The following is a 12,500-nucleotide window of genomic DNA, read 5'->3' as shown; positions in this document are numbered from 1 at the left end:
GATGTGCCTGTGTCCTGTAGTATGCTGTTTTTAAGTCTTTGGGGCATACAAGGAGAGGGATAGTTGGGTCAAATGGTGGTTCCATTCCCAGATTTCCAAGGAATCTCCATACTGCTTTCCATATTGGCTGCACCAATTTGCAGACCCACCAGCAATGCATGAGTATACCTTTTTTCCCCCACATCCTCGCCAACACTTATTGTTGTTTATCTTCATAGTAGCTGCCATTCTGACTGGACTGAGATGATATCTTAGAGTAGTTTTGATTTGTAATTCTCTAATTGATAGAGATGATGAACATTTTTTCATATATTTGTTGATTGACTGTATATTCTCTTCTGAGAAGTGTTCATTCAGGTCCTTGGCCCATTTGTTGATTGGGTTATTTTTATTTATTTATTTATTTATTTATTTTGGTGTTTAGTTTTTTGAGCTCTTTATATACCCTAGAGATTAGTGCTCTATCTGATGTGTGAGGGGTAAAAATTTGCTCCCAGGATGTAGGCTTTCTATTTACCTCACAGATTGTTTCTTTTGCTGAGAAGAAACGTTTTAGTTTGATTTCATCCCGTTTATTGATTCTTGGTTTTAATTCTTGTACTATAGGAGTCTTATTAAGGAAGTTGGGGCCTAATCCCACATGATGAAGATTTGGGCCTACTTTTTCTTCTATTAGATGCAGAGTCTCTGGGTTAGGTCCTTGATCCACTTTGAATTGAGTTTTGTGCATTGTGAGAGATAGGGGTTTAATCCCATTTTGTTGCATATGGATTTCCAGTTTTCCCAGCACCGTTTGTTGAAGAGGCTATCTTTTCTCCAATGCATGTTTTTGGCACCTTTGTCTAATATAAGATAATTGTAGTTTTGTGGGTTAGTCTCTGTGTCCTCTATTCTGTACCTTGGTCTAACAGTCTGTTTTGGTGCCAAAACCATGCTGTTTTTGTTACTATTGCTCTTTAGTGTAGTTTAAAGTCTGGTATAGTGAGGCCAACCTGCTTCACTCTTCCGGCTAAAGATTGCTTTAGCTATTCTGGGTCTCTTGTTTTTCCAGATGAATTTCATAATTGCTTTTTCTATTTCTCTGAGGAATGCCATTGGGGTTTTGATCAGAATTGTATTAAGTCTGTATAGTGCTTTTGGTAGTATAGTCATTTTGATAATATTAATTCTGCCTATCCAAGAGCAAGGTAGATCTTTCTGTCTTCTTTGATTTCTTTCTTTAGGGTTCTTTAGTTTACATTGTATAGATATATCACCTCTTTTGTTGATTTCCAATTATCTTTTTTTTTTTAGGTTATTGTAAATGGGGTAATAGTCCTCATTTCCTTCTCAGAGGATTTGTCATTGATATAAAGAAATACCTTTGATTTAGGGTATTGATTTTATATCCTGCTACTTTGTATCATCATCAAATAGTGTTAATTTAAGTTCTTCTTTTCCTATACATATCCCTTTAATTTCTTTCGTCTAATTGCTGTGGCCAGTCTTTCAAGAACTATGTTGAAGTTCAACTTCTATCCTCTCACAGAGATTGTGACCCTATAATTCTCAATGAATGACTGCACTTCAAATGGATAGCTCTCAGGTCATTGAGACAGACATTGCTGGTTTGCAAAAAAGGCAGAGATTGGGAGATGATTTATGTATCAAAGGAACTGAGAATGAGATTGCAATTTTAAATTTGTAAAAATTAATGTTTTAAAATAAAAGGACATTCAACAGACTACAATCAGGAAAAAAACTGAAATTGATCAAGAAGAGGAAACTACTGTTGAGGCCAGCTTGGTCATAAATTTCTCTCCAAATCTAAATTTCTCTCACATATTTTAATGCATTTAATTATTATTTAATTCTACTCAATACCAATCGTGATTTAAGATTAAGACTAAATATTATATATTTTTATAAATAAAAAATATATTTTGAATGGCAATTTAGCAATGAATATCAATAACCTTAAAATAGAAGTGTGATATAATCCAATGGTTTTATTTCTAGGTGTTTATTCTGTACAAAGAAATAATAAACAGGGCACACACTTGTATATGTATATATTTAGCATTATTTATGAGTGTTAAATAATAAATAATGTCCAACACTAAGATATGGGTTAATTTAAGAACTACTCTGTAGCTGTTAACATTAAACTCTGAAACACATTTTCTAGATTTTCTCTAACCCTGTCATTATTGAACATACAGGAAAACAAAATAGGTATTAGGTTAATTAATAGCCATGGGACACAATAGCACTTCATTATCAACAGGCTCTGTGCCAGTCACTTATATAGCTTATTTCATTGAATTTCTTCAACAAGTATGTGTGGTGGTGTATATTGTTACTATATTCTACAGAAATTGAAACTTGTGGATAGGTGAATATTTTGCACAAGTCACACTGCTAATAAATAGTATACCCAGTTTTCATTTACATGTCTACTCATTTTAATAACAGTATATGTGGGCTACATTTCAGTTATAACTGATGAAGGATTAAACATTTCAAGAAATATTTGCAAAAATTAAATTGCTTGAATAAATTTTAATGTTGGATATTCAAATGTCAAATTGGATTGTGATGCTAGACACAGGCAAACTCATTTCCTGTGATTATATAACTTGTTTCCAGTGGCCCATCCATGGTGTTGGCATTGAAATTTTATTTATGCACAGTGTTAGCACTCTAAATATGTTTTATTTTCCAAACTATATTTAAACTCAGTATAAATATTAAAATTTCCATTACTTTAAATTCAATGTTACACTCAATCAGGCAGATATTTGGGTATTTGTGTTCTTCGGGCATTTTTATATTATGGGATGATGTATAAGTAGAATGTATTGAGTATTGAGAACTACGAATACTCATTTGGTATAATTTGCTACCAACTAGTATTCTACTCTTTTGTTCGCTTGTTCCAAATGAAAGTTCAGGAACCTTACAATGATATGTAAAATATAGCAAGAAAATATGAGTTAAAATATGTAAGGATTAGGGAAACAATAAACATTAAGATATATTATGGGAGCCAAGCATGAGGCTAATTCAAATTAAATGTTGTAAACACCTGCATTTATAGTAGAATATATACTTGCTATGCACGTCCCATTTGGGGTAATTAGTAGCCAAGGAATGAGATATTCTGGTCAATTATTTAATTATTCTGTCAATATTTGACAGTCTTCAAACATTGAAACAGAATTGTTATTCAATAGAAGCACAACTATTTCCAACACAGGTCAGACACAGTTTTCTGGAGGGTCCTCATTAAGCCTTCATTATTTGTTAAAATGGGCACTGACCTGAACTTTACTTACTTATTTTTTATACCAAGAATTAAATCCAGGGGTGGTTAACCATTAAGCCATATCCCCAGCCCTTATTTTTTAAAATATATATTTTATTTAGAGACAGGGTTCTAGGAGTTGCTTAGACCTTGCTAAGTTGCTGAAGCTGGCTTTGAACTCACAATCCTCCTGCTTTGGCCCCTGAGCTGCTGGGATTACAGCATGTGTCACCACACCCAGCCTGAACATTATTTTTACTATATAAAAAAATTTCACTTCATTTCCCCTTCAATAAAGGGACATAGAACAAAAATAGCAACAACAAAAAGATGAGTTTTTCTCTCAATCTGTGCTCCTGGATCTTAAATGTACCTGCAAGTCATGCATTTGAGTATCTTAAATATAAATCCCATTTTGAAGATCTGGAGTGGGGTCAGATTACCTCAGTTAGAAAACATCTCCTTGGTGATGCTGATGCTGCTCCACTATACTTTGAGTAGCAAGGCCCTAGTCTGGGAACCAATTTAATATGATGTATATCTTCTGTGGATCTAGCTTAATCCACATTTTACAATATCCAGAAGAGTGGATAGTTTGAGTATTTCCCAAATGATCTTTCCTAACTACTATTGTCTCATCTGAGTATTTGATAGATCTTGGCTAGCTGTGATTTTTAATTCTTTCTCTCTGACAAGAGTCTGACATATGGCTTTTTTCAGGTAATTCCCTTTAGCCTTGAGAAAGAGTAAACCTGAGGTTGACATGCTCTTGTGAAAAATGAGAACTCTAACAGAGCCTGAATAGAAAGCCATCCCACTTATGCTCAGAGTTAAACCAAGGAGTACCACGGGTGGAACAAAGATTTTTCTGACAAATGTAAAAACACAGTTTGAAGAGCAATTTGGTGAAGTGATTCCACTCCTGGATATGAATCCTGCTAAAACACACCTACACGTATACAGGAAAATTAAAAGTACGTTAACTACAATATATGTTTAAAAGTAAAAATTGGAAAACCCCAGAAGTCCCTCAGAAGGGATACAGACAAATAAATTGTATTTTTCCCCTCAATGGAAAGCTACAGCTGTGAAGTGAATGGGTTATAACTTTATGAAACAAAATGCATATGCCTTAAAATATAAGGTTATTACAAATAATTACAAATATATTATGACATTTTTGAAACAATTAAGGTATTTTATATGTATACATGTATGTAGTTGTTTTAAAGCATGAACTTGAAACCACAAGTGGACTCTAGAGCTTACCTCTGAGGTCAAAGGGAACATGTGAGACAGAAAGGAGTACAACTTAGTAATATTTAATTTCTTAAAATCTCTGAAACAAATATGATGACACCTGTAGTAAGTACTGGCCTCTACAATGGCTCCCAATGATTCCCATCTCCTGGCATTTATAATATAATGTCTCCCTGCTCTAAGAACTCTACTGTTAACTTGCTTCTGGAGAAGAGATTCTGACAAAAATAATGGGATATGACTTTCAACATGGGGCTGCAAAAGATCCTGGCTTCTGTATTATTTACCTTCCTTAGTCTCTGGCTTGCTCTTGCAAATGAAAGTCAGCTAATGTTGAGAGAAGTCTCCACTGAGAATGGCCTCTGGACAACAGTCCATGAGTAATTGAGGCACTCAGTCCCACAGTCCTCAGGAACTGAACCCAACCAATTATCACATGAGGGAGTTCACAGTTGGATCTGTGAAGCTGTTCCAATCTTGATGTGAAGCTATGGTCCCACTTCACCAAAGACACACATTCATAGGACCTGGTTAAACTATACCTGTTTTCTTGACCCTTGGAGATAGATGATAAACATACAGTTTTTTTTTTGTTGTTGTTTTATGGGTATCCCTCCTGTTAATCTTACCATACCTCTACATTTTCTACAGAGAATTCTTTTCACAATTTCATATTTCCAAAGTTTCTTTCATCCATTTCATCTATTTTTGTTTTCTATGTCATCTTGTGATCATCCCCACAGCTTGGTATATTTTTCCAGGCAGAAAATCCCTATATTCAGCCAAGATTTTTTTATTCAGGTCTTCATTATATATTATTCTTCATTCTCCTTAATATTCTATACAAAACCCGCTTTTCAGTTCTATTTATTACATTAACAGATGCCAAGAAAAAAAAAAAGGCACTTTGAGTGGAAGAGAGAAAAATCAAATCTTCCTACTATTTTACTTAATAGTTTATTTTAAAAGTTTTATGATTTATTCATTCTATTCAAAATTGTAAAATATTTAAGATATAAAAGAAATTTCAGGAAAATCTCAGGACAATATATTAGCTTTATTAAATTTTAATATTTTTTCCAAATTTGCTTTAGTATTTTTTTTACATAGAATTTAAATTGAAAGCTCCTGAAAGCTTTGTTCAGATTACGTCTCCCCTTTTAGTCTTTTAGGAACCATTATATGAGTTTTGTTACTCACCTGAATGTAATGATATCATTACCATTCTGATTTAAATCTATAAAATACATGTACTTACCTTTAATGTAAATTTTACTCAGTATGTCATTCATGATCTACCTTTTCTGGATAAATATTATATCCCTAATGTTCATCTATCTTGATATTTGCAGTTCTTAGTTCCTTTTATATACTATAAGGCACATCACTGTATGACTACTACAATAAACATTTCTTTTGATGAGTATTTAGATTGTTTTTAATTTTCAGTTGTTGGAACATCAAATGAATGTTCTTTTGCATTTTTGTTGACAACTATGGTATACACATTTTAGAAGTGCTATTTTTATATTAACCTATATGTACAATTGCAACTCTTTTTAATATTGTTATATTGCTTTACGTATTTCTGGAAGAATGTTCCCACTTCTCTATGTTGTTAACAAGTCATAATATTTTTTCCCAATCCTTCAAATACTATGTTGTTTTTTGGTTTTATTTTGCATTTCCTTGATTAGTAAGGTTAAAATTATATTAGGAATATATCAAACATTCTGCTTCTCTCTTCTGTGTATTGCTTATTCATACATATTGTTTTTCTATTAGAACATTTATTTTTTTACTATTATGTAGAAAATTTATAAACCATTGGTAAAATTCATTATAAATATCTTCTCTAAGCATTTACCTTGTCTTTTTATCATGTCAATGGATATTTTGTTCAACAGAATTTTTAATTTCCACATAATCAGAAATAGTAATATTTTGTTTTATAGTCTTTGCTTTTTGTATTTAAGTATAAACCTTTTTTACTTTGATGTTTTATCCATTTCTTACTTTAAATTTAGATTTCATTTAGGTATTTGAATTACTTAAAGTAGTTTAGCATATAATATTAATGACAATATCATTTTTTTCTATTTTCAGAGAACTGTTTATAAACTAAGATAAGCTACTGTTTATAAAACAACCTTTATCATGTTTTCAAACACATTTTAAATTCTTTAATAATGAACTTTTTAACATATTTTGTTAGATTTATTACTAGATTTCATCAGTTTTCTTCTCTAAGGAGACAGTAGCATAGTAAACATAGTTGTCTGTAGTCTGAATCTGTTAAATCTGGTATCTAGAATCCCATGGTTCTGTTTATGTTGCCTGATATTTTCTGTTAGCTCTTGCCCATATGCTCTTGTCCTGTATTATGTGGTGGATAGTGCATTAGAAAAATTACTTGTAAAAGTAGCTAGCTATGTGGTTAGGGAAGAAACAACACCAGAGAAGAAAAAAAAAGAAAAAAGAAAAAGAAAGAAAGATTTGTTTATAATAAGCCAGTGTCTCCACATTTTTTTTTTACTTTTTTTAGAACATTTTTTTCAATATCCCATGCCTCCTATTGGCTAGATCCAGTTTTCTATATTTGATTCTTCTCTGTTTTGGATTTTACATATTACATGCAAATTCATTTTTTTTTTACCTGAGATTAAACCCAGGAGTGCTTAACCACTGAGCCAAATCCTCAGCTATTTTTTAAATATTTTATTTAGAGGCAGGGTTTTGCCAAGTTGTTGAGGCTGTCTTTGTAGTGGTGATCCTCCTGCCTCAGCCTCCCAAGCTTCTGGGATTGCAGTGCTTGCCACCACCCAGAATAACTATTCTCTTACATATTATCATCAACTATTCTTTTATTGATTTTCATTTACATACTTAGAAATTTCTCGAGTATAAGGTTATTTAATAATTTTATTTTTTCAACATGTCATATTTGCATGCTTACATACTTATTACCTTTGTTTTTATTAATTTTACCTTTTATTTTAAAAAGCTGTAAAATTAATATTGAATTATATTTTCACTTTTTAGCATCTGTAGTCATGATTTCATCTCTGTGTTCACTTTCTTAGCGAGACATATTCCTTAATACTGAGAATAAGACTGTCTTTGTATGTTTGAATATTTCTTTATTATGTCTTCACTCTTTTTTAAATTTATTTTAGTTGTAGATGGACACGATATCTTTATTTTAAATAGTTTTGTGATGCTGAGGATCAAACCCAGTGTGCCTCACATGTGCTAGGCAAGTGCTATACCACTGAGCTACAACCTCTATCTATCACTTAAGAGGCCTTTGCTCTTAAGTGATAGATATTTAGCAGGGTGTAAAATTTGAAGCTGACACTTATTTTCCCTGAATACTTTAGTTATCTTCTTTAACCAAGTAAGAAGTCTGTTATCAATCTAATTGTCATTCCTTTGCAAATGGACTCTCTAATGCAAGTTATTTCTTTTCTAATTCTTGGTGTTTTGCATATTTACTATGTAGTTTCTAAAAGTAGACTTCTTTTTTATCTTCCCAGTACTTGTGCAGCAATCTGGAAGGAAAGATAACATGTTTCTTTTCAAATGTGCAAAAATTCTTCTTTTCCTTCAAACACTACTTCTGTACTAAATATTTCATTTTTTCCCTTTATTAATTATTTTTAGCAGAGTGGGTATCTGTCATGTATATGATTTTTGCATATAAGATATATAAAATGTCCCCCTCCATATCTTTTAAGTATCTTTAAATTTCTTTAAATAATAGAACTTCAACCTTTAGAAGTTTTAATACAACTTTTAATATAACTTAAAATTTCTAAGTGGTATTACATGTGAGAAATTTTAATCAGCTATATTTGATTTCAAAAATGGTTCCCAATTCATCTTTATATTACTTATTTTTTACCCTTTTTGTGTTTCATAATTATAATCCACTTGGTCTTATATGCCTTTTGATATCCTAATCATATTTATTTTCATGTTTTGTTTTAGGCAGGGTTTTAAAATATATTTCATCTGGAGTAAATTTATCATTCCTATGATTTTTTGTTTTTATTAAGTTTGATTTGCAACACTAGAATTTCTTATCTACATTGTAATTCTGGTTTATTTTTCATATATCTATGGGATGGACACATTTTAACTTATTTTCTTTCTCTCTTTCTCCTCTGTGCTTACCTCTAATGTTTAACGAATTTGTGGTCACTGCCACCTGGTCCCTTGTACTTCTAGATCAGAATAAGTTTAATGGCATTTCTGAAGCACCTGCCCCCACTTCAGGATACTGAAATTCAGTAACTAAGCTCAGGAACATCTTGACTTCGTTCCTAGTCAGGAAGCTTTTTCAGCCTACTTTCATCTTCCTAATTATACACTATTTAATGTAACCATAGCCTCATGTGTTTGGTTTTTGATATGGACACAGCCACAAAAAGCACATTGAAATCTATTATAATTGGCATGTCAGAGGTATGCACATGATTCTGTAAGAGCATAGAAGAGGGTCATCAAATATAACCTGTTTCTCCTGAGAACAAGACTGTGGTATAGTTGTTAAGTGTGAATATATCTTTATTTTGTCTTCACTCTTTTTTTAAAAAATTTTAGTTGTAGATGGACACAATTCCTTTATTTATTTTTATGAGGTGCTGAGGATTTAATGGAGTGCCTCACATGTGCTAGGCAAGTTCTATACCACTGAGCTACAACCTTGGTCCCTTGCCTTCACTCTTAAGTGATAGATATTTAACAGGGTGTAAAATTTGAAGTTGACAGTTATTTTACCTGAAAATATTTTCTCTCAGGAGAAACTACACTGAGAAAGTGATAGTGGATCTAAAATATTAGATGTAGAAGTACATTCCAGATAGAACCAATAATATGTTCAAAGACATAGTGCCCAGCAAGAACACAATGCCTTATATTTAGGGAACTGTCCAAAATATGCTTGTAGCAAAGTGTTAATGACTGTCATGAAAATATAGAGTCATACTCATTAAAGAGTATAACATTTTTATCCAGGTTAACAGAAAGTCCCCATTAAGCCATGGAATACTTTCACCAGTAATTGCCTGAGAGACCTCTGAACATCAGACTTAAAATAATAATAATCACAATCACTTCCATGGCAAGAGAGAAGTAAAAACTGTCAGTAGGAGGCTATCACACTTAGAAAAACTATAATTGCCTGAGAGAAAGCCGGAGCAATAGGGATAAAGAGAAGATAATCTGTCTCTCTTGTATACTATTGGAGACTCTCCATATGGTTTTATTTGGTCAAGGCAGAAAGTGTGTGCATTGGTTATTCTAAGTGTTTTTAGAAGTGATTCTTATAATTGTATCAGACATGATAATCTGATATTTTTCCTAGATTATATTGCTAATATGCTTAGGTCACATTATATGAATCGGCTAGGCAGGACCATAAATTAAAGCGAACTGGCAGGTAGAGTTGGCTGGGACCCGGCATTAGACATAATCTTTGTGAAAATGAGCACAGAGATAGGTTTTAAAGAGGATTTAAGTCTGAAATGGCAGGTTTAGAATCCAGAGAGATAAGATAATGTCAGTTCATGATCTGAGAAAACAATTAAAAACAATATCATCCCACTTCAAGAAGCAAGGCTTTTCTAGGCAACCTGGCTATAGGAATCTCAGAATAGTTGACATTTAAAATGTTTTTGCAGGAAGGGAATTAGAATCCAGGAAGCCTATCAATAAGTGGAAGAAATTTCAAAAGGAATCAAAGCCAGATACTAACTTGATCCTAGCACAAGCCTCTATAAAGCACCTATCATCTCTATGACAAAGTAATAAACCAGTACTGCAGAAAGCACTACTTGAAGAAAGGCACATGGGCCTCTAAGTTGAAATTCACAGGAGCTTCAGATTCCTGTTCAGGAATCTCTCATAGGAGACAACTGCTAGAACCCAGATAACTTTAGGTAGGTATAGTTATGTTTTGTTCATTGCCCTAGCAGAATGATTTGCTCAAGGTGTAACACCATTCCCCTTAGAAACGTTTCTGAAATTCGTGGGAGTAGTCAGGTTATCTCAATGATTAAGGGATGCTACTTGAATTTAGAGATGGGACATGAAGAAAATTAAATGAACTATACCTGGAACTCACAGGATTCTTGAATGCCATGCCAAACATACTCATGAGCGAAAAAATTTTTTTTCTTTTTAATTATTTGAAAAAAGAATCCAACTGGTATTAAGTTATGTGCAAGTATTTTTAAATATAATGAATTTCAGTGCAAAAACTAAATTATAACAAGGTTATATTTAACTTTGTTTAGAGCCTTACCAAGAATCAGTGACTACTTAGAAAAATCACACAACTCAACACTAATGCTGCTCATGACATTTGAGTCACCAGTACCACATACCTGAATCATTTCACATATGTAGCAGCTGCATTCATGGGGCTTTGTGAAATGGAAAAAAAAAACCACAATAAAACAAATTCTTGATTTCTTTATGAATTCTATTACACTGGATCTTGATAATTTATATTTAATTAGATACTATTTTTAATTTATTTTTCTTTCATTTGTCATTGATTTTTAAAACATTTTACATGGAAGTATTTTGAATATTAATGCATTTTTAATATAAGAAAGTGAGAACATAAAATATTATTAAATGAACTTGAGAAGTAGTAGATAGCTGTAGAGCACTTTTTTATCAATTCCATATTGTCTTTCTGGGCTTGTTGAGATACTAGACTAGTGTGGATAGGATTGTTACTAAGGCTCTGGAATAAACAAAGGAAAATGAGTTGTAATTAAAATGTGTTCAGTTTATGCTATTTTATATGATTGCCTCCAGATATGTGGATATAGATTGTGATTTTATGATTTATAAGGGTAATTTGAGCATCTCTAGTTGATGCTACTCTCTGTTTGCCTCCTAGTGCTAACTCCCATTATCAGGGCTGTCTTACCCAACATTTAGATGATCCTATAGCATATCCTGTTTCTCTGATGTAAAGCTAAGGAGAAATACTAGGGTGTTAAGGAGAGCAAGATATAGTCCATGCTTGTATAATTATGTCAAAATGGATTCCATTGTCATGTATTACTCAAAAGAACCAATAAAAAATATTTTTTTTAAAAAAAAGACTAAGAGAATAGTGTCCAGAGTATATCAGTCGCCTTTCTTCTAGGTCTCCTTTCACATTTTACCTGAAGATCTATTGTCCTCTAACCAGATGTTTGAATCCTGATTAGCTGTGTGCTTTCCCTGTGGAGGATGAGTCCAATACCTCTGAGGCCCAAAATTGGTCCAAATATAGAGGATGGTGATGCCATATGAGTTTCACCAGGGGTTGAAAAAAGTTGTTCTTCATATTATGAGGAGATGCGGATCTGCTGGTCTGAAAATGGCTCAAGTTAAAAAATGAGTGGGCATGGTTTTCAACGTAACTGATGGTGGGTAGAACTGGGATGAGGGTTCCTATGTGGACTGAGGTTAGTATGGTGTGAACTCGCCCTTCAGACTCAAGGGCCGGGGGTTCTCTCCTTGTCAGTTTGTCCTGAGGTGATGCAAACGGGAAAAAGCAACTGATTGGACGTGAAAGATGTCAGTAGTCAGCAGAAATGGAGTGAAACTCTTAGGTAGGTGAATTTGTAGTAAAAGTCAATCACACAAAAATATATAACAAGAATGGCAGCACTCATAAACGAAGAGGAGGAATAGTAGCAGTAGTAGTAGTGATAGTGATATTCAAACTCAAGAGCTAGCAGTCTTCGATCTGTTTTCCAAGTTGTAATTTATTTGCTAGGATCCCAAGTTCAACACCAGCCTCAGCAACTTGGAAAGGCCCTAACCAACTTATAAAGACCCTGTCTCAAAATAAAAAAAATAAAAAGGGGTGGGGATGTGACTCAGTGGTTAAGTACCCTAGGTTCAATCCCTTATACCAAAAAAAAAAAAAAAAAAAAAAAAAAAA

The 12,500-nt window shown here is 32.8% G+C and overlaps 1 protein-coding gene across 1 annotated transcript in view; it reads left to right on the top strand.

Annotated features, from left to right (window-relative positions):
- Window positions 1-12,500, top strand: part of Cntn5 (contactin 5) — a 1,225,793-nt gene that overhangs the window by 716,808 nt on the left and 496,485 nt on the right. The window lies entirely within an intron of this gene.

Source organism: Marmota marmota, unplaced genomic scaffold (genome assembly GCF_001458135.2).
Source record: "Marmota marmota marmota unplaced genomic scaffold, marMar, whole genome shotgun sequence".
Taxonomy (NCBI): Eukaryota; Metazoa; Chordata; class Mammalia; order Rodentia; family Sciuridae; genus Marmota; species Marmota marmota.
This window is presented reverse-complemented; position numbering and strand designations above follow the sequence as displayed.